The 26,220-nt window shown below is 35.1% G+C and overlaps 1 protein-coding gene across 4 annotated transcripts in view; it reads right to left on the bottom strand.

The window, feature by feature from the left end:
- LOC147064886 (uncharacterized) overlaps positions 1-26,220 on the bottom strand; it is a 303,047-nt gene that overhangs the window by 236,683 nt on the left and 40,144 nt on the right. For 2 of the 4 annotated variants that reach the window (XM_085958186.1, XM_085958185.1), the window contains exon 1: positions 25,235-25,671. The exons of the other annotated variants lie outside the window; for them this stretch is intronic. The gene's annotated coding sequence lies outside the window, so the exon portion shown is untranslated. Of the gene's footprint in view, positions 1-25,234; positions 25,672-26,220 lie in introns of those variants that run through there. 4 annotated transcript variants of the gene reach the window in all.

A 26,220-nucleotide genomic window follows, 5' to 3' on the forward strand; every position in this document is an offset into this window, starting at 1 on the left:
CAGGTACGTGTTAAAGAATATGTTACTTTCAATAATTACCCATTGAAGTTTGTCACGTGAACGAAACGCGCATTATATATTGGTAATATTTGAGAACATTCAGGCGGGCTTTGTATGTCTTACATTTTATGACTTGACCGTCGTGAAGTCATAAACCATAACTCCCTTCAAAATATAGATCTTTGGCGACTGGCTTTTGCACTTTTATCTTATTAATCCCTTCTGTGATTTGTTTATGAATGGATGGTGAACAATTAAAACGTCAAAACTGGTCGTACAAAAATGGCGGATATAAACAACTTACAGCCGCAATTTCTCAGTGCGCCAACGTACGGAATAGTATTTTTTACTAACAATTCAACTAGGTACGATTAAACATTGTGAAATCACCATCAAGTGCTATAATACATAAATATCGTGACTCCGTCCAATTATAGTCCAAACTCTGCATTAAATCACCCAGATAAATCCGGTTCGAGGGGTGGTAAACTTTTTTATGCGTATTAAAAAAAATAATTACTTAGATGTAATTTAAATAAATTGTACGTTATAGATATAGTGAGTGACTTTGGAATCATTCAAAAGGCCGAACAAAGTAAAATAAACATTTTAAAAAACTAAAATATTTTCTTCCTCTACATTACCACATCGTAGAAAAACATGAGAGAAGATTTAATGTAAACTATCTATTATACTCCTCTACAATAGGAACTACGTTTTCATATCCAAGATGGTCTAAAAATACAGAACCCATCTATCAAGGCTTTCGCACTAGACGTCGGGTAATAAAAATACACAAGTTGTAAAAATCTGACATTGAAGAATGGCTATGGTCTCGATCGGGATGATCCATTGGCAACAAACCTTGAGTTGAATCTGCGTCGTATTCCAAAATATTGGATGCAAGCCAATTACTATTAAATTAGGCAGGTGCTTATTTATCTACCCGTCGTTCACCTGCTAATTAAAGTATCTTGATGCATCCTGCTGTGCATATAATAAAATATTTGATTTAATGCTTTAATGGCTATTGTGACAGAAAACATATTGTTTATTCAGTGCATATACATGTATGTATGTTGAGCAAACGACGCTATACTTATGGCTGAATTAGAAGCAGTGTTGCCATCCTTTTGTCACCGAATTATAGTACGCGGTCCAAGAAATTATAGGATTTTGGCAAAAACTACAGTACGCGTTGTCATATGTTGAAAATGTGTAGGTTTTTTGCTTCTCGCCAAACAAAATATCGAAGAACGAAATTCCGAGACCCCTTTTTATTTAGGTAGGTACTTACCTAATCCAACCGAAAACGCTTACCGACGAATTCAAGAAATTTCATTTTAAACTAAGTCAACGGCTTTTTTACGTTTATCGAGATTTTTTTTCCAGATTCTCCAAATTTCATTATATTACGAAATTATAGTAGGTACTTTGTACCAATTTATAGTGCGAAGATATCGACATTTTAGTGCGTTTGCGTATTTTTTCCGATATTCAAAATTATAGTATTTTGGACGTACTATATATACTTGTTTTATATCGTAGATACGTACACAGACGAAAAGTATAGTACAAATACTATAATTATAGTACGATTGGCAAAACTGATACGACGACCATCAAAAAATGCTGCACTGATTGAACAGAGTGCCTAAAGCTGTGTTTACATTGTCTTGTTCACTTCGCTTCAACGTTTTCATTTACTTTTTAACACTGCATAGTTTTGCGCTCCTAAAAAAAATATGTAAAAATTATAGTATTTTTGACTTGGTTGGCATACAAATATAGCATAACATACTAATATAATATATTATGTTTCGCTGAATCATTCAGTTGGCAACACCGACATGATATTGAACGGAAATAAAGTGCTAACGAAACTACGTGCGCTAGCACATGTCATATAATAATATATAAAACGTGTCTAGGACCAATAATGGCATATGTCCATATGCGATCGAGACTAGAGCAAACATACCCGAAATGAAATATGTATGTTGAGAAGAATAAAAATGAGATGTATCATAGATAAAGGATGTTATCGGGAAATCTCGTTTCGAGAAATAATCAAGAAAGGTTTTAATCTCGAAAAAAATAATTTCATAAAATTCTAGAATTCTCGATCATTACTGAGATTCTCGATAAATTGACACTAGGGAAAATTGATTAAGAAAATCTGATTCCTCGATAAAAAAAAAGGCCGTAAACTTTGATTCTCAACGAATTGTATTAAATTTTACGTAATTAAGTCACTAGATGTCCTCAGTAGTGCTAAACTCCGCCTTAATAGGTTCTGACCTCTGGCAGCAAAGCAATATTATTATGGGGTACATTGTTTGCGTGCCGCGGACTACATTAAACAAACTGACGCGAGCAACATCATCAAACCGACTCGTACTGAATGAGCCACCAAGGTCGAAGAGCCAAAACAACGAGCCGAAAGGTGAATCCGATTGACCGGGCGTCTACGCGGACACAATAATAAAAATTAATTCGCTAAACGCTCCATTCAACGAGCCGTGCGATAGAGTAAGACCAGCGTTGCCAATTTAGCGTTTTTCTCGCCAGATCTAGCATTTTTCAAAAAGCATAATTATAGCTTGCAAAAAACGCATCTGGCTTGTGGCGTTTTTACTAGCATTTTTGATGCCTCTAACAGCTTAAAAAAAACGCTAAATATTGAGTTTATGTATTTATTTTCTTCTTCTTCTTTCTTTCGACCATGTCCGATCCTAATATGATCATATGGGTCTCCACAGAGTATAGGTTTGTATTAAAAACAATATGTGTACTTGCCAGACCCAGGATTCGAACCTGGGACCCACGGCGTTGACTACCGGATACTTAATGCAGGTAGGTAGGTACATATTTTAGTAAGAAATAAAACACGATGAAACAATATACTTAATGCATTATTTCATGTTTTTTGTATATTATTCTGAATCTCCACGTACCTATATAAAATAATAATTTAGCAATTATTCATCTAAAAAGTATGTTCTTTAATTCCCTATGTCTGTCCCACATGAAAAAAGCTCTCGTCTTCAAACTTAAAACGAAAATTGAACGCCGTTGACACAATATAGGTATTTGTTGTCAATTTTGAAATATATTCCTGTTAAAATGTGTGGTTTTTACACGTATCGACATTTTGTCAGATTTTTGCACTTTTTCGATAGGTATTGACTTCGTTCATGGTAGAATAAATAAGTAAATTTATTTGCAATTTTATTTTCAAAAATTTTAGCATTTCTTCCTGCCAAATAGCTTGTTTTCCCATCCCGTCTGGCATGTTTTTGTCAACGACAGTTGGCAATACTGAGGAAGATAGAGGAAAATAAAATTATGTTATATAATTTTAATAGCTCCGTAGAGTAAACGGTGACAATAATATGTCTACAATTAAAGTTTATGCCCGACAATGCTGTAAATGTCTACATTAGATCACTAATTCATCAACTTCGTCAATTTTTAAATTTCTGTTTTCAACAGGGAGTAGTTTTGCGCATGCTTTCGATTAAAAGCGTGTTAACAGTGTTATCAGCTGTCTATACTTGTACGTCAAGTATTTTTATTACGGGAAGCAGTGTAGTCATATTTTTATATAATATTAAGCTGATTTTAACACAAAGATGTAAAAAATATAGTATTTCTGGCATATAGCGTCGTGGGTCCTAGGTTCGATCCTGGGTCTGGCAAGTAATACACATATTGTTTTTCAATCTGTGCACGAGTCAGAGTATGGACCCAATAGGTTAAGCAAGTGGTTGACATATATTTCTCGTAAAAACAAAATTGTTAACACAAACCTCCACTCTGTGGAGAGCAATATGATCAGGATCGGACATGGTCGACAGAAAGAAGATGAAAGCTTGTTTGTTCCATACAAACAGTAGGTATCGTAAATGCAGTCCGCGGCGTGCGGTTACCACCGGTGTTTGTGGTTAATGTTCACAAGATAACTAAGTATATTTTATAAAACTTAATTTACACAAAATAATATATTAATTCTTGTAGATTCTTCACCTTAACCTAGAAAACCGGTTTTAAATTTTTTAAAAAATCGGCATTGCTTGTGAAATATGACACATCGTGTACTTCCGGTTAAATTGATAATGAATGAGCTGCTCAGGTAGGTAGGTAGGTATATTGGCTCGTTTGTCATTTCGCAGGATGTGCGATGTGACCCAAAGCGACATTACTTGACACCAAAATACTATAAAATATGCAAATCCATTTGAAACATGCAAAGCAAAGGTCGATAGAGGCGACTTATAATGAGAATCGCATCATTTCCTTAATTAATATTACAAACCAGGTGTGCGGAACCGAAACAATTTGGACGCTTTGATTCATATACGCATTCTGTATTGGGATTTTTAAGTCAGTTTGGTTTTCGAATTCGTTGTATTGGTAACCAATCCATCGTTTTCTTCTTCTATTGGCAGCACCGAAATAAAACGGCGGCTGACGTTCTGGTTTGAAATCTGTTGCATTGAAAAAGCATGGTCAATGTATTGTTTTTGAATGGCTACATCAAATTGAAAAAGGAGTATCTTTCCATAGGAAAATTGTATATTCAAATGTCTGGTTTGATACGGTAATATATTATAAGATGCGTGATATATCAAATTGAAGTCGAATTTAATTATACACTGTCCAATCCTATGAATATACAATTAGTATTCACTGCTTATTTTAACAATATCTTCACATGGAATCACGTATGTAATTAACTAATTGGATTGATCTTATAATGGAATATCATACAATTTATACGTGTGAAGTTATCTTTGAATGAACCTGCAAAGTCACTTGTAGCCAACGGATTCAGTAGGTTAGAGGTAATTTTAATGCTTCAATTTCATACAGGTCGCCCCCGTGTCTAAGTATAGAAAAATTTTTCTCCAGCATCATTAAAATAATACTTCAAAATACGCCCTAGAATTTAGATTGCAAAACCTTTCGTCAAAACAGAGAGTTCGTTCAATTTGTCAACTTCTTGTGATGGTTCTAAAATATCGAACAGATAAGTATATCTAACATTTTCATAATAATTATAACTACTTTTTATAACAAATGAGTATTCGCGGTAACTGAACATTCTCAAAATATTTATATTAAAAATACGATACATATTTAGTTGTTTGGTATGCATGAATATATAGACATTCATCTAAGTTTCTTAATGTTTTTAATTAACTAAAGTATGGTTAAAGTTTTGGTTTCGCGAACCAAAAAAAAAATCCATTCAAAACAAGGCATGAACAAAAACGAACCATAAGTGCGAATGAGAAAGCGCACTTTCGCGCAATTCGGCACGCTTATATCTCCGCAATATGCGTTAGAGTAAGATATAATTTCTACGGCTGAATTAAATATTTTTTAGAAACGTCGCCGGTAAATTTTGATTTGAATTATTACATTCATTTAAAAACTGCGAGCACGTGTTGCTAAAATTTATTGTTTTTGTGTTACCTAAATATAAAGTTAGTGGTAATTATGTTTAGTTAATTTAGTAGTGTTGTGTTTAAGTTTATTAGCCGTACTAAGAAGCAACATGATGGTCTAATGCCGGGTCCACATTGGCAACATGTCGCGCGACAACCTCGTTAAATTTTACGATAAGTATGATAATTATCGTAAAATTTCTTAAGCAATTATGATAATTATCGTAAAATTTAACGAGGTTGCCGGCGACATGTTGCCAGTGTGGACCCGGCAAAACGCTAACGTTTCATAGTTAAGTTATTAATCATAAAATTGAGGTTCTACTGGCGAGAAACACGGCTCAATTCCGCCGAACAATGGCCACTCTTTTTATATTATTACTCTGAGATCTAAAATTAAAATAAAGATTTTTTTCTGCTGTTCCTTCCATATGTTAAAAACACTGGATTGTATTAGGCATGTATAATATAATAAGCATTAATGACCAATATAAAAAGTTTAAATTACCCCATTGAATAATAACTAGGTATGTAATTGACTATAGATGTTTTAAGCTACCTCCTAAAGCAGACTTTATTCATAGTAATTTAATAAATACTAAATATTAGAGTAACATTTCGTGGTGCGTCTACTAGAAATTAAACACCAATAAAAATGGTCGTAATATAGACTCAAATGGTCCGTCAATCGTGTCGTAGATTGTACTTGGTATAATATTTAATCAACGTAGTAGGTAATAATATGTATGCAACATCCTAGTAAATAAATATAATATTGTGCAAGCACGCAATCACTCTCCATTTACGAGAAACGGAGTTAATTATTTTTATCTATGTGGCAACATTGAATCATCCCCATTGTATGCAAATGGGGCATACTTAATATGCATAATATTACTAATGGCGGATATTTAGAATATACGTTACGTCATGCTGTTTATTTTTCAATACAGTAGTCACCCATTAAATATTGCACTACGATCAAGCAGAGAAGAGAAATTATTCCATTTTTTATTTACAGTTTAATAATTAAAGGCTACACAATACAAAATTTAAGGCAATCTAAACTAAACGTGGGTGCCTATTTTCAAAATCATCATGCTAGGAAAAAGATTAATCATAATATATATTTTCGAATGCTAACATAAAGGATTTATTTTTCCGACCATGTCCGATCATAATATGATCATACGGGCCTACACAGAGTAGAGGTTTGTATTACCAGATTTTGTTTTTTTACGAGAAATGGATGTCAGCCACTTGGTCAACCTATTAGGTCCATACCCTTACTCACACACAAATTGAAAAACAATATGTGTAGGTACTTGCCAGACCCGGGATTCGAATCTGAGACCCACGGCGTGATAGTCCAACGCTTAAGCCGCGCGGCCACCGTGGGTGTAATGCCGGGTCCACACTGGCAACATGTCGCGCGACAACCTCGTTAAATTTTACGATAAGTATGATAATTATCGTAAAATTTCTTAAGCAATTATGATAATTATCGTAAAATTTAACGAGGTTGTCGCGCGACATGTTGCCAGTGTGGTCCCGGCATTAGAGTTAAAAATTTTAGTACGTACGTACTAATTTTCGGCACAGAAATGCGCGTTTCCACTTTGACAGACTTCGTTTAGCGAAGTCATTTTTCAACTAATAGTATCAGCGATTTACGCCCATTAATGCCGTCTGAGGTTGAGTTACGTACGTATGACCCTCTAAACTCCGCGCACGCATACCGCACCGACTAGCTCCTATATTTAGTATAAAAGGGCCAAGTCGCGACGGCTGTATTCATTTTATAGAATGTACTGCGGCACTTCTGTAATCCTGTACTTCTTTCTTTCTCTAAATTCTTTCTTTAAGCACCACGGTCCATGGTTGTTACATCGGTCCCGTGCGGCTCGGTATCATAATGTCATACATCAAAACTGGACGCAATGTTGCAACTTTCTTCCATGCGAGGCCATGCCGCGTCTACCCAAAATAAATGGCAAAGTGCGATATTTTGGTATTAAACTGTCTTGTGCCACATCCCATGTCGGGTGAAACTTGTTGCTGCGACACCACCTTTTTTTCAAACTAAAATATCCTATTCAAGCTATGTGCGTAGGTCGTGACCCCTACAAGGAGGGGCTGACAAGGCTCTAGCCTGAGGCCCGGCGTGACGGATTGACCTGATAAGTGAGATAACACATACATCACAAATTTGGTATAATAGCAAAAAAAGTCGACTGCGGGCTATTTACATTTAAAATTATATAATTGAACGATTATTGTGTGTCGATACTCAACAAATCCATGATTTAAGTAGATGTATTAAAAATATAAAAAAAAATCGTTAATGAATGTCACTGGATATGTAGTAGGTACCCTTAATTTGACCTGAAACACAGTTTGAAAAATGTCAATGTAGTGTGTCACACTGTCTTTAACATTAGCGATAGGTAGGGGGCCCGCGTAGGTACATTAAATTACATGCGTTTTGTGAATACCAAAAAGTGTGTCGCAGCCGACACGAGTGTAGATGTGCGACCCGGCTAAACGTTTGCCTGATCATATCAATCAATCAATATTACAATAATTCTAGTTATACCTACTAGTAAGCAAACATACTGGTCAACAGTTGTTGTTACTATACATAATAATTATAAGTACCTATTATTTATTTTTGACCATTGTCTGAAGGATGACGAGGACACGGCGTAGGCCGTAGATAATGGACGGATGTCGTTTAGATATTATGACGGTAAGCTGACGTGCACAGTGCACACAGAGCCAAAGCAAATATTTAATAAACGTGCGACATGCAATACTGAGAAAGAAACATATCTTCAAAGGTATGCATAATTGGCAGGAAATTAAAATTACAACCACCTAATTATTTATTAGGAAGGACTAAATTAAGAATTCCCTACCGCGGTACCTCCCTTATCCTGCAACAGTGCTACAAAGGTGGAAGATGGGCGTGGTGAAGAGCGTAGGACATTATTTCTGAGTTCCCCGGATGCGAGAGTGTATTAATTAAGTGGAAAAACATTGTATAAGTAACAAAAACATAATTATGTATGTAGAACTTATTCCACATAATTTAACAACGATCAGGAACGGTTTTGTATGCTTCGATGGAACATTCACAACTGAATGTTCTTAGACAATTTAGTTATTGTTTAGTATGTCTTAAATAAATAAGTGCATATGTATTTTTTTGAATTACCTGTACCTAAATAGCTGCAAAGAATTTTAGTTTTGTAGGTTGAGAATGTCCCATCGGAGTCGGTCCTGATAATTATTAAATTATATGGATTTAGTACAATATTTTTGTGTGTTATCTTAACTAAATACACCAGGCCATGCGCTATGGCAACCACTTATAAGATCGACTGGTAGGAGAGCAACCCATCAGTGAATATTTTAATATATCGGATATATTATAGTCAGGCAGTGGCATAAAACTGTACATTTTGATCGTAATCCTAGTTATTGCCTATACTTAGAGTGCAATATGGTAAACTGTTTATAGAAATTGATGATTGTTTCATATTGAAATACAATATGGCAATACGTTAATATTGATATGAACAAAATATACAATCGAAAATCTTCATTTGCGAACAGGTCACCTCATTGTATTTGAAAATAACCAATAACTAGCACTACTATCATAACTCGCAATTCAGTGCCCGGCCTGTCTGTAGTCGGCCTTGGAAAGTGATGTAAATAAAAATGTTTTTAAAAGCTAACAAACACCATCTGAAAATTGTATTCATAGTTCAATGAAAACAAATGAAGTAGGTACAAGGCAAAAAAAGTCCTATCGCATTATTTTTCAGATTTAAATGCCAATTTGTTCAGCAGATGAAGTGCTCAAGAATGGTATCATTAAAACTACCAAAATCGATGTCATTACTTCACAAACAGAGGGAGAAGAAAGTGTAGTCAAGGCCAAAATCAGCTCATTGTGTATAAAACTGCACAAAAACGTAGGATAAGTTTTTATACTTTTTTTTTCAATTTTATTATATTTCAAAATAAATGAGAAATCAATAAATAAATTCTTTTACTCAATATTAAACCCATTTTCCAACCAATAACGATTTCATTTTTCTTTTGCACAATTATCATTTTGTCGATGAGCCTGTTTTTGCCGTGTACCCTTCAAATACGTATGACTGACAAAGTTCAGTGTGTACTATCTATGCTGGATCTTAACAGCCTACCTCCACCCTTTGCCACTATATACATGCCAGCCCTGAGTTTATCGCCAGAATCAAACCATAGGGTGTTTAGGCATGGGGAAAGATCGAGGAACCACGTTTGAAGTGGCGAGACGTGGGAAAGGAGGCTTACAGTCGCGCTGGACTTTCCGAACATATTTCATATAACAATATATCCGTAAGTCTGCGGTCAAAGACTATTTTGACTTATTTTCCGAACATACTCGTGCATAAATAATTACATCACGGACATGCACGTTTGTAGGCCAGTCACATCGGTACGTTCTGTGTCTACCAGCAGAGCAGTTAGTGTTAGTCTAACCAACCAACTACATATTCGCAAAGATATCTAATCCAAATTAATTGTAAATTATTGTTCTGTGACATGTGTCACACTTTTAATTATTTTTAATTCAATAAAAATACACATTGCACAAAAAACTGCATCATAATGTAATGGCATCGGTAGGAATTTTTAACGTTGCATCGTATTCATTCACAGAACGGAAGTGACTAATAAATGGACGAATGAATGAATAAAATAATTGCTGTAGGTACATTTCGTAATGATGCCGGTCGAATTAAAATCAAATTATTGCGCTGAACGAGGAACAAAAATAATTGTTATTTCTAAATAACGCTCGAAAAGACAGGCAATAATAATTTATCATTAGTGTGAGAATTTGGAGCGGCTTTGCGAGACAAGACGATTGTTACTAAGACCAAAACTAAGTTAACAATGTAATTATTGCATGGTACAAACTGTGATCAAAAAAAGTTAAGAATAAACATGTTGAAATAAATTAAAACCGCAGACTGTCAAGAATTGTAGAACAGGTGATTCCAATGTGCTCCGTTTTAAGTTTGCCCATGATTGGATGAAATTGCTCTGTAACAAATCCCGTTGAATATTATATCCCGTTCAATATTATGTAAAATACAGATGCAAATACAAATACAAATGCACATGGATCGGTGAAGATACAATAGCATATCAAATCTAAGCATTTAGCCAGTTTATTATTTTACAACCTTTTTAAATAATTTTCCGGATCTATCCGTTCGGTATATTATCCCGTTACCTACTGTTCGAGATATTGATAATATTATTAATGATCGAACAGGGACAATCCAAAAATCTTAGATAGGTAGACATCAGTCGTTCATGTATGAATGTATGAGTGTATGACTGGCTTGAGACACGTGAAACAGTCGTACACCAGCTTTTATTACTGATTCAGATGTCACAGCTAAAACTCAGTAAGTAAGGCCATCCGCTCACGCAGAAACTAAAATCTGACGAACTGGTTGGTGATGGAACTCATAAACTGGCCAGGAACTGATGCCTCGCACACGGCGCTACTGAAACCTAATAATCTCATAACCTCAAACTGTCAAACCCATTGTCTTTCCTACATTTTACTAACTTTTTTAGTAACATCTTTACGGTAATATTCTGGCAGCCTGTAATTATATAGACATGAGTATTTCTCAACATCTGCCACATATTTTGAATTAAAAATCGGTTCGCCCATCTATAACTTTTGACGTCTTGACTTGTTATTAATTGCTTGTTTAGTTCAGGTCAATGCTACCAATTTTGGTAAGAAAATAAGATTTTTCACCGAATCTGCTGATATTGATACAACTGTTTTATGGGTGACTGGAAAATAAGAGACTGGGAGACTAGTACATATGGCGCCGTCTCTTCGGTTTCGGTCGCGGACTTTTTGAAACTGAGATTCCAGTCTTTCCGTCAGCGAGCCGCCATTGAAATACATTAGCTAGATACCGGAGTTTCAGTCACCTCTTTTTGAGTATTCACGTGAGCGGATGGCCTAAATATAATGTGCATTTTGCTGTTAAAAATATGTTTTTTTTGTCAAAAACTTTTTAAAAAGGAATTTCGAAATCGAACGGCATCCCGGGATTGCAAACCCTGGTTGTAACAACCAAAAATTAAAACGAAAATTGCTATAATTTTGAACCAGACAATGGCCAAATGATAAATAATCTACTTCTTGCGTCGGGCCACTTTCAATGATAATAAAAATAGTCGTGACTGGAGGATTGTGATGCCGTGCAAGACATGGCGGCGGTGAACCGTCGTCTCCATTGTTTTCCGCGGAACGGCCTCAAAAGCAGCCGAGGAATGTAATTGCCGCAGAAGATGCGTAACGATCGTGCGGAAAGTTCATGGAATTCCTCTTGCAGGGTACCAACTCTCGATGACCTCCCATGGCAGCCGTGCATGCAGGTAACAGCTCGGTGGCTCACGTTACTTGCATTAATAATACATTATTGTAGAGTTAGCGTGCGTATCAACTAAAACAAATCTTTAACCAATAAGCAACTTAATATTATACGAACCTACAGTTTTAGTACCTACTGATACTTAGTATAGGTCGAATGAATAGTCTTAAGACACCGGCCATTATTGAGCGTTCGGCTATCTTCGGCATTGCCGGGTAGTGTTTGAGAAGAAAATAAGAAACGGGAATCGTAATTGGTATCATTTTAGTAGAGTGTCATCCCCGTTTCCTGAGTTAAGGTAATAACACACTTGCAACAATTCATCACGAGTAGATAAGTCAGATATTAGCGGCGTATTGGTGAGATAAAGTACGCATTATTGGATTTTACCTGTGCGCTGAATTATTAGAGGATGTTTTTTTATAATGATCTGAGCAGTCAATTCAAAAATTTAGTGAACATACGTAATTTGAAAACACCTCAGTATTACTTACTAGAAAAAATCTTGCTTAAAAAAATACAATTGATTGATACCTTGATTTAAAACACAAAAACCGATAGCCAAAATTAACGCACATTCTGAAATCTTGTGAATTATTCGTCGAATAAAAGAATTCGTTTATGAAAAATTTATACATCACCATGTTTGGAATTTCAAGAATTATGTATATTTTTACTGATTCCGTAACCCCATGAATATTTTAACGATTTAAATGTTTTATTTTATTTAATTGATGAGAGCATGTATTTTTTTCATAAAAATTAAAATAAAAAACGAATCGCGAAATTGGAGATCAAGAAATCATGAGCTACTAAAATGTCGTCAGCTAAGATAAGGTACCTACCTAGGTTTGGTTTTTAACAGTTTCTTTTTTATAATCTACTGCTGCGCATAATATATTCTATATACAATACTGCTATCGGCAGCTATAGAGGGTAGTTTTTCATACATTTGTATCGAAGTATTATATTTGTAACTAAGTTAACCGTCTAAATAGTCAAAATTTAGCACACCCAAGAGAGGTGCTGTTAAAAAATTGCACTTATTGAAACAATTACAACTAACTTATTGTAATTGTTACAATAAGTGCTAATACTTCGATACAAAACTACCTTCGATAGCTGCCGATAGCAGTCTTGTGTGTATAATAGATGAGCTTATCAATGTAAAATGCTATTTGAAATATTAAGGGTTTTCATAAAAAACACAGTCCCTTTTAATAATTAAATATTAGTTACATAGTAATGAAAAATTACTACGATACATTCAGTAGGTATCTTTATACCAGTGGCGAAGGGTGGAGGTAAGCTGTCAAGATCCGACATAAATACTGCACACTAAGTGTTTGTTAGTTTTTAAAATTCAATCAAACCCTGCCTAATCCAAGTCATAGTAGATAATAGTGTAAAAAATATTCGTCAGAATATTTTTTGTCGACTATGTTTGGTTTAGGCAGGGCTTAATGAATTACGAAAACACTACGCCAACACCATCTGTAATAATATGTATTCTTAATCCAATAAAAACTGAAAATTACTGAGAAGTGTGCACCATTTTTATCGGACAGCCCACAGCATGGCCCCCATAAGGGGGGACTGACAGGGCTCTAGCCTGGGGGCCCGGGCTTTGGGAGGCCCCGGCGTGGCGGGTTGATCAGATGAGTGAGATAAACACACATCATAAATTAGCGTTAATAGTTAAAAAAAAAAAAAAAAAAGTCACATTGTCCGATTTAATTTTTAATTATTGTGTGTCGATACTCGACAACTCCGTGATTAAAGTAGATGTAATACAAATCGCTAATAATACACTGTATAAGTACCTTTAATTTGACCTAAAATACAATTTGAAAAACGTTAATATAGTACGTGACACTGCTTTTAACTTAACCGATAGGTAGGGGGGCCTCCAAAGATCCTAGCCCGAGGGCCCGCTTTATTATGTGGGGGCCATCGCCCACAGCATACCTAAATTGTTATGGTTTGGTTAGGCAGGGTTTAACTGTATATTAAAAACTTACCAGCACCATCTGCAAATCGTATTCTTAGTTCAATGAAAACAAATAAATACGACTGAGTAAGTTTAATGTGCACTATTTATGTTGAATCTTAACAGCCTACGTCCACCCTTCAGTACTGGTATATACTGAATAGATGTTTATCTATCAAACCATTGCTAGGTCACCCTGTTCGCTAGTAAACTAAAAAAAACAATAAACCCGTCCTGGAGCAAGATCTACAAAGATCGATCGTCTCCGTACGAAAAAGATCGTGAATGGTGATATCAAAAAGTGCTACACACTGCATCCGGCCGACCCGTTCCCATACTAATATATTATTTTTCACAGCACGCAGTGAAATAACTCAAATAACTGGCCCTGATAATTATCGTAAGACGGACTAATCGTTTCGGATGCGTCCAATTGAGAGAAGTTACTAACAAGTTAGTAAAATGACGGCAAGTGCAATATTACACGACGGGATGTGCGCGTATGTCTGAGGCAGATAAGGTAATTCATGATAAACAGTTCCCTATTAAATTCATCAAACGCCTAAAACTTTCAATTGACAGGAAACATCAAAGGTCCCCCAGATGATCCGATTTTGTTGGCTCGACCGAATCGGATGTTGCCTACAGACGGCCTGATTTTGACAGTTGATGTTTGCTTTCTAGACGGAACGCATGTATTCTTGATATTCTTGACAGTCAGCAGCAATTATTACTACAGGTTACATGTAAATTGTACGTAAAAAATTTCACCATGGCACAGTTCGCCGTGAGCTTTCTGTCGGAAAGAGATGACCGTATACTATACGGTCTAATTAGATTCAATATAAACAATAATTCAATTTTCATAGCTGATTTTGGCAAAATTCAAGAATGAAAAACGATTTTTTTTATGAATCTCAGTGTTTTTGTACATATTTAGTAAGTATTATGGCCATTAGATATAATTAGCGTGTTATTTAAATGTTGTAATTAAAAAGTAATTAAACGATTAGGAATGATTTTGTTAAGCCATCTACGCTATCCTTGTTTCACATCCGGTAGACCTCGTGAAAATAAGAAAATGAAATGATGCTCAGTGATGTTTGCATTAAGTATATTTTTTCCAAAAATAAAAACGGTACACATAATTTCACCACAAACCACAATGAAGACAGACCTATGCCATGCGACACCTCACCACTGTATTGATGTTATACAGAGCAACAAAATAACGGACCAAAGCAACTACTTATTAGCGGATCGGATATGCGTTCTTGGCGTAAACTAAGCAGATAAGTGTTGCCAAGTTCCCGTAGTAAAAACATGCCAAATTTGCCCAATCAATATAGCACGCCATTTTTGTTATGAAATTCTTAGCGAATACTTGGTAAAGGTAATGATCAGACGTGGACAAATGCGGCTCTTCTTTGGGTTAAGTGCGTCTTCCAATATCTCGTCATTAAAATATTGGTAGGTATTTTCTTTCCCCATTATTTTTTTTTATTTTTTATTTATATTCTTATATAAATGTATTTTGCATACTTCATTATACCAATTAAGATTTGTGTATAAATGTAATTAAATTTGAATTTGTGTATTTAATACTGCGTGAGAACGTGGCTATGGTGTGGCTCTTTATATAATATATTATATGAAAATCTAGAATGTGGCTCTCGTTGACCATATGTATGCCCATCCCTGATATAGATAGATAAATAATGTGGTATGGCTAACACATCGACGAAAATATAGTGCGCGAATTTGGGGCACCAAGCTTTCCTTGGACAAGGTTTCAAAATCATATACATATTAAAATCATAAGGCGTATTTTAGTAACACTTTTGTCACGCTGGAAGTTCCAATTTTGAAGTAGATTATTTCTGAATACTCGATGAGAGATTTTTAAAACAAATTACTTTAGTGTTGCTGTCATTCATTCCCGATTAAAATATACGTTAAATGTGTGGTTGTGCGTTGCAATTTGTTGTGATACCTATATGATGATTGATATACTTAAATGATAACTTCCGTATATAATTTAGGAAACACTAATTTAGAGCACCACACTGCCTTTAACCTCAGTGATATGTAGGTGGGCCCTCCAAAGATCCTGACCTGGGGACCAGCTTCAGGATGTTGGGCCCATGATAGAATCCATTTTTGTCAATGAACGATTTTGGATTGACTAGATACTATTGAAATTGATTGTGCTAATAAACAAGCACATTAATCGCTTGAAAAACAAATTAATTTAAAAATGAATATAATATAGTAAAACCTTGTTTATTTTTATATTTTTTTTCATTTTTGTATTAGTACCTACATTTTTGACTATTTAAAAAGGTGTCTGTATTATTTATTTAAATAAAGGGGGGGCGCCAAGATTAGATTTTATTAAAAGGGAGGCGTAGTAACATAAAGTTTGGAAACCACTGGCTTAAGGCATGCGCCGTATCAACAGCATCTGTAACATAGATGTTGACAATAAACGTGGTTACGTGTGGTAGGTAAAATCCTCCAAGACCTTCTTTGGCTTGCACAACTGTGTGTGAGATTCCTATTCTGATATAATCTATCCTATCTAGGGAATCCAATCCCGAGCCAAAATTCTGATCCCGGGATTTCGGGATTACAATTTGACAATCCCGGGATCCCGGGACTGGTCCCGGGATTGGCATTTTTTCCATTGTTATATATAAAATTTTTATATTTACAAATAACATTGATAAAATCGGTCAAAAATAAATCTAGTAAAATTTATACAATTTAAGATGTTTATTGTTAATATTGTATACGTTCAATCTTGGAAATACACAAGTTTAACGGAATAAATAATATTGTAATTTAAATAATAATGTGAATTTAATAGGAGATTGCTGTTTCTGATAGTAAAGACTTAATGAATGGATTAGCGAGATTTAAAATATTAAAGCAAATAATCATGGCGTACGTATGGCTTTTCCACTTCATAAATCTAATTAGTCAGACAAATATGAAACTGCCGTAAAACGTATGACATCATGGTGGAATTACTTTGTTAAAAGTGCGAAGCATTGTTTTTTTCCAATCTTTCCATTTTTAATAATTTACGTGAAAAAATAAAATAAATCGCCAACCTACACATGGGTATAAATCAAACTTCATTCAAACTCAGTTTATTTCAAATGTAGCTATTTTTTATTAAAAGTATTTTTTCTGTTATATTTTCGCTTTTATTTTATTTTCCATAAAAATTGATAAAAAAATCAATCCCGAAATTCCGGGATTATGTTTATCAATCCTGGAATTCATAGGTATCGAAAATAGCTCGGGATCCCGGGATCCCGGGATTGGAATCCCTAATCCTATCATGGCCAAGCAAGCTTTGGTGACAAGAGAACTTCTCGCTCGTCATAAGATACCGAAGAAACTTTACATAATATATTATTAACGTTGCACGATTAGTAAACTTGGATCTTTTGAATAAAATGCAATAAGAACATTTAGAATCTCCATTGCGGAGTTCCGTACAGTTTTGGTGTTGCAATCTATTCGACTGCATTCCTATAATAAAAACTTCCAAATCTGAAAAGGATGAATCCGCACTGGCAACACTAGACGTGAGTAATTGCCTGTGAAAACGGAGACCGCATCGCTATTGCTATTACATTATTACTGTTTTACTTCCGCCGATAAGCACTCCTAAAACATAGCACTTCCTCTTCGGCGGGGACGGCCCGTGGCGCAGTGACCCAGCGGCGCCTTTCAAGCGGGCTCCGGATCCCAGGTTTGATTTCCGACCGGATGAGACGAACAAACATAATCAAACAATCAAAAAGCCTTCCCAATTATAATAATGATCATCAACTGCTGTGTTACCTTAGCCGGGCGAAAATCCAGAAGCCGTGCATGAGTCTACATCTACAAGATTGACTTGTAGGTAGGTACCTAGCACTGAGCCTTCCATAAAAGATCTCCATATTAAAGAAACGAGCACGAATTACAATATACAGGTTAAATTGCATTGTGCGTAGAATTCATTCTTCAATCACATATATCACGCACGTCCAACGCGTCGATCGCGACCGACCAATCGATTGCAAGATGGATTTTGGTCGATCGCACAGCACCCCACCCCATAGGAACTGAGTCGTGAAAATATAAAAACCGTGTATATTCAGTTGTAATACAATATGATTTTATTGAGATTTTGAAAGGAAAGCATTAACCATTACTATTTTTATTTCCCTAACCGACTTACGTGAAAGTCATTTTAAAATCAACCCTAATAGAGCAATCTATAATATCACTTGATTCGAATTCTCACCGTCACGCAGTAGGCTCTTTGCAGAGTATGATTATTGATTATAGTTTAACGATGTGTGCAACGAGTGTCCAAAAGAATACCAACATTGATGGTGAAAGACAGTTTATTATTGACGTTATTGTTAATTTGAACAATGACAATGGGAGAGTGTGGTAGATCACCGTCAGTTTTGATACTGGATAGTAGATCATAACTTAAGTACTTGAAGTTGGACATGCATGGCATAGAATCATTGATGGGTCAACAGAAGAGGCTATGTAACAGTATGTCTATGATAAGACATTGATCAATGTGTAAGTGTGTATTGTTAATCTTGACATTATTTGTTATAAACGTTTATCTCTGTCCAACGAGCAGTTTTCGCCACTGACAAACTGTTATATTTTCGTGTCGATATGACTGTGTATCAAACAGTCTGCAACACGTGTGATATATTTCCCCTGATAGATAATTAGTGATTGTTGTGCATTAAAAAAAAACACCGGCCATTAAAAAGTTACCGATGCATAGGCTTTCCATACGCCCGGATAGTCCGGACTTGGCAGCCCTGTCCGCACTTTGGTATCACGCTGTTAATTATTTTAAAACATTATTACCCCATCTTCAGCAAAACAAACTAGCCGCGTGGAAAAACAACTTCATAAAAGTGTCACAATTCACAGAGAATGAAAGGAAATTGAAAGATGCGGAGAATTGTGTATTAATTACAAAAAAAAAACACACACACACTTCTTTGTTACGCCTTCAAAACCGGATGTATTTTTTTGCAAAATTATATAAGAGAACCAAAAAAAAACATCGCATTTATTAATGAATGCGTCCTAGAAGATGGAAATATTTTTACAAAACAAAGTCTTGCCAAAAAAACGCATAGCCGGTTTTGAAGATGCAAAGATATGTCGATTTCGATTATAATATAGGTATTTAATATGAGTATAGTAAAGTTTGAGGCACCAAGGCCAAAGTCGCGACTCACTATTATAATATACCGATTAACGAAGAGTGCATGGCCCACAGAACAGATAATAAATAGAATACCGATAGGCTATATTCAATACGCCGCATGTTGATGCAGTGTTTTGAATGTGTGTGTCCTACGAAAAATGAAGCACGCATTATGCACGTGCAATAGTGTGTGTAATACACCAACATTAAATGAGCGTAAATGCATTAACCGAGAGCAGTTTTCAGTATTCGACGTAAAACGTATTCTTGACACGTGTGTAAGTTTAGCCCGGTTCTTCCTTACTCGAGTCGGTTACCTGCTATCGCCTTACCCGTTATGTATATCAATTCCCATTATTATATAGTTGCCTGGCATGGCCTTTAGTTATAGGCAGGGACCTCAGAAATAATGGGAACTGAAATACATAACGGGTAAGGGTATCAATTCCCATTATTATATAGTTGCCTGGCATGGCCTTTAGTTATAGACAGGGACCTCAGAAATAATGGGAACTGAAATACATAACGGGTAAGGCGATAGCAGATGACCGACTCGAGTAAGGAAGAATCCGGGTTAAACTTACACATGTGTCAAGAATACGTTTTACGTCGAATAATAAAAACTGCTCTCGCTTTTTGCATTTACGCTCATTTAATGTTGGTGTATTACACACACTATTGCACGTCCACAATGCGTGCTTCATTTTCGTAGCAGTAAAACCCTGCATCAACATGCGGCGTATTGAATATAGCCTATCGGTATTATATTTATTATCTGTTCTGTGGTTATAGGTATGAGGGGAATAAATGGTGTTTCTCCCTTGAATTGACGAAACTGCGAATTGTAACAGCATACGGCTTATTTATATGGCGTCTTATTTCCATTTATAACATACGTAAGTACACCTTTCATGCGGGCCAAATGTCCGGATATGAGTCTGAAAAATTATGGCAACCCTACCAGATATAAAATTAGATTGAATCGATTCAAAGCCAATCAATCGACCAACGGGAAGAGGATGTTTACGCTATTCACGTAATTTTATTTAGCAAATCTCACAGTTTACTCTGAAAGGATATTGCGTTTCATAAATTAAATTATTAAATTTAAATTTTCAAAACAAATCACATTTTACCAACATGGTTTCAAATATAATATATTAGCGACAATGACTCCGCGATAAATATCGTTGCTTTGACTTTTGACCAAAATGACATAAACTGAAAAACCATAGTAAATGCGATTTAATTTTTATTTTTTATATTAATTTATATTGTTAAAATCTCTGAAGGTGTTTTTGTCACCCTTAGATTAGTCTAGCATCTCTTAATCCCAGTGCCATCATTTTTTTATTAACATTTTTTGGATACTAAATAATAAAACAAGTCCCCCGCTAACATAAAAGTAATTTAATTTTATATCTTAATCATTAATGCATGACTCGATATAATTTGAATTGGTATTAATTATATTTTCTGATAGGTTCGAAGAAATAGCGTCGGCGATGGAGTAGTGGTCAGAACACAGAACGCTCGCCCCTAAAGCCGCGGGATAGTAGGTTCTGATTCCCAAGGCTGGATCTACTTCACAAATTTGTTTTTGCAAATTATATTTCATAAAAAAGTTTATCAAAATAACACATGGATTTAACCATTTTATATAACCTACATATATTTTATGCTCCCCATGTATAGTAGAAATATGCCGCATAACAGATACCTTAATATTCAAACCTGAAATCTTGTTGTATTTTATTTATAAATTAACCAGGTAGATAGATATGTACGTGCTTTGTCTACAATTTTCCTGTTTATTTTGAGTGGAATGGAAATGAAACGAACACATATATTTTTTGAACTTGAAAATACCTCAGATAATATACCCCCTAGAAAAAATCCACCAGATATTCGGGTTCAAATCCCGTCGAGCATCGTATTTTTTTCAAATATATTTTTTCCAATGTGTATATATATATCTGAAGTGTTTTCAAGTTATGTATGTTCAATATATGGAATGTTACATTCTCAAATCTTGTGAATTATTCGTTGAATAAAAGAAATGGTTTAGTACATAATATGTATTATAAATTATATTAATTGAACTACCGCTTACGTGGTAAAACTCCATTAAGTAGGTAGAATGGTTTGGAAACGAGTTTTTATGAATTATTCTACAACTTTCAAGTTATTGATATTGAATGCGATATATGAAGATAGGTTTATAGCTCAAAATAACTGTCGGAGGCACTGACAGGTTTGGATGCCCTTCCGAAAATGCTGCCTATGCGATAAACCACTATAAATTATATAGGTACTACGGTGCTGGTGGGACGTTATGCATATTTTTTAATTTACAATCTTGCTGACGAAAAGACCCCCTCGGTTACTTTATAGAAAATCACCACTGGTCACAAGCATACTGATTAGAAAAATCATTGAAAAATATTGGAGCTAATGTGATATTACACAGTCCTCATCAGTGGCGCACCCAGGGGGGGGCAAGGGGCCCTGGCACCCCCCAAATATATCAGAATGATTTTAAACATTGAAATTGAAAGCCGATAAACTATACCATTGGGCTTAGACAAATAAAAACATGGCAAAAAAATGATTTGTAATTCTCCAGCACCCTTTTTAGAAAAATTTCTTAGATTTTAATTTCTAACACAAAAATTTCGAAACACTAATGTCAGGTTTTTTTAGAAACCCAATCCCTAATGGAACTGTCAAAAAATTCTCGGTGTCCACCCGAATTCCGGAGTAGTATAGGTCATGGCTGGGGAGGGCTGACAGGGCTCTAGCCTGGGGGCCCGGGTTGGGGGGGCCCGGCGTGCCGGGTTGACCAGATAAGTGAGATAAACACACATCATAAATTAGCTTTAATAGTAAAAAAATTCGCCTGCGGCGCTATTATACTTCATGGGCATGAACATTTTCAATTATATAATTGTGCAATATATTTTTTGATTATTTTGAGTCCACACTCGACAGCTCCATCATTAAAGTAGATGTATTGAAAATCGCCAATAATTCACTGTATGAGTACCCTTAATTTGAACTAAAACACAATTTGAAAAACGTTAATGTAGTGTTTCACACTGCCTTTAATCTTAGCGGTAGGTAGGTGGCCCGCCAAATATCCTAGTCTGAGGGCCCGTTTCAAGATGTGGGGACCATGGTGTAGGTACACCGATAATAGACAAGTGCAATAGACAAAAGGCCGATAAACGAGAAATTAGGCTGTGAAGAAGAAAAGATCCTATGGGACTAATTTACATTCTCCTCCTTGCCCCCCCCCCAATATTAAATCCTGGGTGCGCCACTGGTCCTCAGCTATCGCATGTCACACGAGTAGGTTACCTATCAATTAAGCTGAGCGAAGACTCAAGCCAGGCAATTGCTCGGTATGCGATATGGGTTCACGATTTCTTTTCGAGGACTTTTCCTAAAATTGGTATATTTCGCAAGATGTGTATTTTCAACGAATGTGACATTGATAAATCTTAATGTCTTGATTCTTGAATAAGAAAATATTTTATTAAGTATAATTATGTACCTACCTATTTCTATATATATATATATATATATATCGCACCCCCAGTAAAATACTGTAGTAAGTCAAAATTGGCATTTTGCAGGAGAGCCATTTGAAGTTTCAAATATTCTTTGTAAATACAGGAAAAGTCTGAATGTAAAAATTATTACTCATTTTTATGGAAAAACGTGATCTATTTTCAACTGTATTCATCATTTTTCTCTAAAACATATACAAACGGAGATATTTGAATATTTCTGAGTTACGACTGTATTTTATTAGGATATTTGACAATTTCATGGTAAAATTTGAATCAACTCAATACTTTCTATGTAAATTTCCCTACCATCACTCTAATAATTTCAACTAATTTGTTGGGCACTGTAAAGGAAGGTTTTCAAAATATTAAGTTATGGTACAATCTTTAAATATTTATTGAAAAAAAAGAAAAATACAATTATTAGTTCAAAACAACAAAAAAATACTTAATTATTTAATTTAATGGGAAAATAATTTTTTTACATACGATTTTTAATTTTTAAACATCACTTGGGAGAGAAGCAAAAAATCATAATAAAATTCACGATGTTTAGCGGTGCAAAGGAAAGCAAATCCTTCTTTTTAATTGTCGTTATTTTTGGCCACTCTTGATATGCTTTGGATATATTGAGACCATCCATTGGTAACGGTTTGCCTATTTGCTGTTGTCGAACATTCAATTTCCTACATTCTTCATGATAACTGGTTTTAAAAAAAATAATGTATGGATAGTCTCTGTCTACTTTTATAACTTTAATCTTCTGCCTTTTTTAATGCTTCTCCATTTTCATCCGTGTTGTAATTTTTACCGATTTCATCTGCTAGTTTTTTCATGTTGAGAAAATTATTTGTCGTCATGGGTTTAACTATGTATGGTTGTCCTGTTTTCTTACTTGTTTGTACAATGGTAATCATTTGGCTGGGCACAAATATTGGTCCACTTTTTAGAGCCCTGGTCTTCTGCTGCTCAATTGTAGAATGGACGATATCGCCTTCATTTTGTTTATGCCCGGTGACCAAAAACTTATGAGAGATCGTTGTATTTTTTTGTGAATTCCCGGTGGCATATAAATACATTGCAGCAATGTATTTATTTTTATTCTGCCCGGCACAATTGTCACTGTAAAAAATAAAATGCTCATTGTGGTGATATTTTTTACATGCATTGTAATCGAGTACACAGCTACCAATTTTATTGGATCCTCATGCAGCTTGACTCTCGTCCCACATGTATCAGTTTGCAATATTTTCAGTGATATTATAGACTGTACGATTGTACATTGCCAAACTTTCGTTTATAATAGAAAGTTGACACATTTTCGCAAGGAAGCGGTAAAACAGCCTGCAAATCATATACAGCTACATTAATGACGCTATTTTAGCCATTAGTTCGGGACTCTGCTACGTCTTTGATCTTTTCATCCCTTGCGTCTTTTTTCCAGGTTGATGTGTCTCATATTTTTCTTGAAGTTGTTTTTTTTTCATCTGGTGGTGAAGAATTATTGTATAGGTCGCATTCAACGCACAAATCTTTTTTTAGGCTTAAAGAAGCCAATATTAAATTCGTCATTAAATATAGATGCGTATAATAGTGTTCTTTTCCAAATGGCATATTGCTGTCAGCTTGTTGTTTTTTGTATAACCGATACATTTCAGCAATTGTTAATTTACCATCTAAATACAATTTGGACATCTGTGCACGCAAATAATGTTACTCGATCACTGGGAAAGACTTAATGTGAGCTCTTATATCATTTTTTTAAACATCACTAATTTTTTGTGATTTTTGTGATCTCTTTGTTCTGGAATTGGCGTTCCGGAAAGAAGATCTCTTGTTTTCCATGCAGTGGAGCAGTACCTTTCACTCACCCCAAATGTATTGATAAAGTATTTTTTGCATACTTCTTGTATTTTACTTCCATTTAATTGTTGATAACAAAAATTGTTGCCTCTGCTGCTTCCAGTTTTTTTTGTTTGAATACTTTGGAACAATAATATCCATGCAATTAGTGAGAAAATTACGCTGTATCTCAAGATTTTCCTGTAGTAACAGAGTTACAACAGTATTTTTTTGAAAAGTATTGTTTTAGTTTTTTAGAAAGCTTCTTGTAAAATACTGTCGTAACTTAGTTACAACACTATTTTATTATCTATTCAACAGTTTTCGGAAAGTAATGTACTGTATTAAGTGCTTTCTCTCCGACACTATTTGAGTTTGAGATACGATAGTATTTTATTAAAATAGCAAAAAAAAATACGAATCCAACCACATCCATAACTCGAAAACGCCCATTTCAGACTTACGACAGTATTTTACTGGGGGTGCGATATGTTAGTATTACTTGTATCAACAGCTATAATATTGTGTCGTTGAAAAAAAAAACAGGTAAATAATATAAAAAAAAATACTTTTGCCACGTCTTCTATTAAAAAAATTATATACCTACCGAAGTATCGTGAAACAATAAAATTAAGTAATAAAATCAATTCACTCACCTTCGATTCTGATCGGCCGACAACACAATAAGAATCAATGAATGAATAAAAAATTCCAGTGGCACTGATTGGTGATTGATTGCTGGGGTCAAATGATCTGTTTTATTATTCCACTCGATCGATCAACGAATGAATGAAACGGCACAACAGCTCGACCGCCTCGGCTGAATTTATTATTCGGACACGATTGAAAACCAACAGTTCTGCATATTGTATTATTTATTACTGCAGAAGCGTAATAAAAATAACGAAATATCAACACCGTCCGAAAATAGTCATTTTGGGGACGTCACTGCACAACTACGTATGCACTTGTAAAATTTCAAAATATCCTTGCACTTTTAAATTTCGAATAACTAAAATAAAATTATTTCAAAATTCGAACACAAACGAGCGCGCGTATTCAACACGGGCACACTGATAGACTGTCTGACACTACGTAAAATAAAATACATCGCAGGATGTGCGCGGGAAGGGGGGCCTACGTTAGACATTGAGTGATGGAGGGGGTATTCATTCATGAATCGTTCCAGTCACTACGCGTCACGGTCGACGGGTTTAAAGTGAAGGGCGGCGGGGGGCGCGGGCGGCTGAGAAATCGCGTGTTTTTTTCGCCGATTGAAATCGAGTTGTAGTTTAGTGATGAGCGATTTTTCCCTACTGTCAAAGTATTGATCACAAAATAAATGAAAATACGAATAAATCCACATTCTAAATACAGCGTATTTATATTAAGATCATACAAGGTTGAGTTTTGAAAACAGGAGCACATTGTGTACCTGTGTGAATATATTAATTAATAAGTACCCATGTAAATTACTGGAGAAAAAAACACCCCATTAAAGGACCTGTTTCGATTACTGGTTACGTCATGTTAAAACGCGTTTAAAACTACATTGTAGATATTATTTAACGTTGAAATTTTGAATTTAAGATGAATTTTCTATTTTTAACAGCATTTGTGGAAAAAATGTATCCTAACGTCA

Source organism: Rhyacophila brunnea, unplaced genomic scaffold, assembly GCF_057557595.1.
Source record: "Rhyacophila brunnea isolate RB1 unplaced genomic scaffold, BYU_Rbru_1.0 scaffold_7, whole genome shotgun sequence".
Taxonomy (NCBI): domain Eukaryota; kingdom Metazoa; phylum Arthropoda; class Insecta; order Trichoptera; family Rhyacophilidae; genus Rhyacophila; species Rhyacophila brunnea.